Below are 4,149 nucleotides of genomic sequence, written 5' to 3' on the forward strand. Positions count from 1 at the left end.
TTAGCTATTGTGAAAGGTATTGTTTCTCTTAGTTCTGGCTCTGTATTCTTTTTGTCACGGTAGAGAAAGCCAACTGATTTTTGTATGTTGATATTGTATCCTGCTACTTTGCTGAATTGGTCAACTACGTCCAATAGTTTTCTTGCTGAGTCTTTAGGGTTTTCTAATTTTTTATTTCTTCTAGTACCCAGTCATGTTCAAGCAAGGTGTTGTTCAGCTTCCAAATATATGATTCCCCCCCCCTATTTTATTGTCCTAGTATTAATTTCTAATTTTGTAGAATTATGGTCTGAAAAGATGCTTTGTATTATTTCTATGTTTTTTTAATTTATTGATGCTTGCCTTGTGACCCAGAATGTGATCTATTCTGGAGAACATTCCAGGCACATTGGAGAAGAAGGTATACTGTGCTTTTTGGGTGCCTTAGCCTATAAATATCTATGAGGTCAAGTTGGTTTATTGTGTGGTTTAATTCTTCAGTATCTCTGTTGAGTTTCTTTCTGGTGGTTCTATCTTTTCTTGAGAGGAGTTTATTGAAGTCTCCTAGCACTATAGTAGTGTTGTCTATTTCCTTTTTCAGTTTTGTTAATGTTTGTTTTATGTATTTTGCAGGTCTTTCGTTTGGTGCATAGATTTTTTTTTTATTGTTCTGTCCTCTTGTTCTATTGACCATTTCAGCATTATGTATTGACCTTTCTTGTCCTTTGTGATGGTTTTTAAATTGACGTTTATTTTATCAGAGTTTAATATCGCTACACCTGCTTTTTTTCTGGTTGCCATTTGCTTGGTATATTTTCCATCACCCTTTTATTTTTATCCTGTGTTTATCTTCATTTTACAGGTGTGCCTCTTGTAGACAACATATTGATGGATTTTGGGTTTTTTATCAAATCTGCTATTCTTTTTTTTCTTCAGCGGTGCATTTAAACCAATCATGTTCAGTGTGACTATTGAGAGGCTAGGTTTTATTGTTATTATTGTGTAGAGTTCTTTTTGGTGTTGTTGCTTGTTACTTCGGACCATGAAGCTTTTTGTGGTATATCTGTAAAAAGGACATCTCTGAGTATTTCCTGTCGTGCTGGCGTTGTTTTTACAAACTCTCTCAGGTTCTGCTTTGCTGGGAATATCTTAATCTCTCCTTCATATTTTGTGGATAACTTTGCTGGGTACAGTAATCTTGGTTGATAGTTGTATTCTTTGAGTGTTCCATATATGTCCTTCCACTCTTTTTTTGCTTGCATGGTTTCTGCTGAGAAATTGGCACCTAATCTTATCTGTTCTTCCTTATAGGTTACTCTTTGTTTCTCCATTCCTGCTTCCAGGATTCTCTTCTTATCTTTGGTTCTGGTAAATTTAACTATGATATGCCTTGATCTTTTTATTTTGGGGTCTAATCTGTATGGTGTTTGCTGAGCTTCCTGAATACATATTCTCTCGTTCTTTATTATGCCTGGGAAGTTTTCCTCTAGTAATTCTGCTACAACATTTTCAATGCCTTTACTTCCTTCTTCCTGTTCTGGGATTCCAATGATGCACATGTTATTTCTCTTGATGATGCTCCACATTATTCTTAGGTTTTCTCTTCTTTCCTTCTTTTGTGAGTCTGCTTTTTGCTCTAGCAGATCAATGTTGACAATTCTATCTCCAGTTTTACTGGTCTGTGTTCCATCTCTTCAACTCTGCTCATGTGTCCCTCCACCATGTTGAAAGCCTCTGAAACATTGGACCTTATATTTTGAATAGTGGATTCTTCTTTTTCCAGTGCCACTAATACCTCATTTGTTTTCTCTGAAATGTTCTGCATTGTTTTTTTAGTTCCTCCTGGTTTTTGATTGTAGTATCTTGTAATTCATCAAGTTTGTCTTTCACCCATTGAATATATTCAATCACTCTTTTAAATTCTGTGTCAGAAAGTTCCATCAGAATTTCTGGCCTCAGGAAATTCACTGATACTGTGTCACCCTTTGGGGTGACATCTTGCTTTGCTCTTGTATATTGTGTGGGATAGGTTACTTTCTTCAAGACATTGATATGTTCTTGATCTGAAGACAATGGTCTAGAGATCAGTTGGGCAGCTATCCCACTTGTTCATTTCTCTGAACTTCTGACTTCAGAGAAATGTCAGTTCAGAACCTATGAGGGCAATCTCTTGTTGGTAAGGTAGGTCAAGGTGCTCCCTATTATAAGCAAGTTGATTGCTGAAATGTGTAGGCACCAGTGTGGAGCCAAATGGGGTGAAGCAGTCACAGGGTTGGGTGACCGCAAGTGCAGGTCAAACACTTGGGGGACTTCGTTTGAACCTCATCTGTCTGAGTGTGCTCATGATTGGGGTCCTTACTCAAATTTCCGTTGTCCATTTCCCACCCAGTGGTTTTACTCAGTGGTCCCTGCCTGGTGGCACTCATGCAAGTGCCCTCACACGGTAGCCTCTGCCCAAGCAGGGTCCTGAATCCAAGAGGACCCTAAAATTTAAAGTCAAATTCCCACTGACCTACTAGCCTCTGGCTGGTTTGCAGAGTCCACAAAAGTTCAGACAGATTACCAGTGGCTGGCTTTTTTCTGGGCAGTTGGTGTGACCCAAGAGAGTTTGGCCAAATTCCCCACCAGTCGGCAAGCCCTTGGGTGCTCTCCCATGTACTCGCAGTGCCCCAGAAAACCCAGTCAGGATCCTACAGGTTTTTCTCTTGCCAGATTAGTTCCACAGCAGCTTGGTTGGTGGCTCCGGGTGATGGATGGATCTGCAGAGGTGCCCTGGAGTCACAGGCTTGTGGTGGGGGCTGAGGGGCGTGGTTGGGGAGCTGCAAGGCTGGGGAGGGGGAGGGGGAGGAAGCAAAGGGCTGGGACACTAACACCAGGAGGCAGGGGGTGGGGCTTGGGTGCTGCTGGGAGTTTATAAAGCAGCACCCTGTGTGGTGGGGTCACACAATGGCAGGCAGTCGCTCCTCTGGAGTCACACAGTGGTCGGTGGTGGTTGCTCCTCAGGGGTTACATGGTGGCCGGCAGACAGTTGCTCCTCCAGGGTCTCATAGAAGCTGGGGGCAATTGGTTGCTCCTCTGGAGTCACATGGTGGCAGGTGGTTGCCCCCTACTTGCTCCTAGTGGGTGAGTTCCACAGTGGCTTGGCTGGTGTCTTTTGGTTGGGATTCAGCTGGCCCGTGTGTGGTTCAAATTCTAGTTCTCTGGCCGGAGTATTCTTGGATGTACTCATTTGTTCTTTTGGCCATCAATGAGATATTTAGTAATTTTCTCCAACACCACAATTAAACAGATTTATTTTTCTTCTGTCATTCTTTTTATTTTCTAACTTTCTGATGCATAGAAAACAATTTAAATTATCTGGGTTTGCCTCAGGCACACCTTAGTCTTTAAACTGATATGCATGCTGTTTAGCAATTTGGTCCTAGAGAACAGATCATCCCAATATTTTTATATAGTTGTATAAATTCATTGCTTGTCATTTAATTTTTTAAAAAGCTATTAAAATGAGCATTCCATTTTCATTTTTATAGTATAATTTGTGTTTTTAATTACTACACCAGTTATTCTAAAAATTATAGCTTATTCATGAGCATAACTTCTTTAATATGTACTGAGAGTATTTTGTTACTTTTCTTTAGTTATTAAAGTTTATGATATTTTGCTAAAGTTTGTATATGCTGTAAGCATGGCTAAACCTGCAGATATCAGAAAACTCTGGTGATGTGGCCTGTAGTAAACTCCTCTGCTAACATGTCTCCAGTGGTTCGATTACACCAGCATACCAAAGGGTGAAAGATAAGTTTTCACCTCCTTTTAGGACTTAACATTCTTAGAATCAAGATGGAAGTTTGATACAAGTCAGAACAAACTTTACCGCAGTAAAAGTATGGCATACATTTATTTTTCAGGAAATCGTAGAGACTCTTCTTTATAGCCAAATTGTCTTGACATTAAGTTGAGATTAATTTGACCCTGTATGCATAGATCAGTATTTGGACTTTCCATTTAAGTTATAAGATTATAAATTAATCTTTATGATCTAGTCAAACTATGCTGATTGCTATAACTTTAGAGTAATTCTTGAAATGAGTCAGTATTAAGTCTTCCAGCTTCCTTCCTTCCTTCCTTCCTTCCTTCCTTCCTTCCTTCCTTCCTTCCTTCCTTCCTTCC

Source organism: Elephantulus edwardii, unplaced genomic scaffold (genome assembly GCF_000299155.1).
Source record: "Elephantulus edwardii isolate Elephantulus edwardi_28Jun2011 unplaced genomic scaffold, EleEdw1.0 scaffold00020, whole genome shotgun sequence".
NCBI lineage: Eukaryota > Metazoa > Chordata > Mammalia > Macroscelidea > Macroscelididae > Elephantulus > Elephantulus edwardii.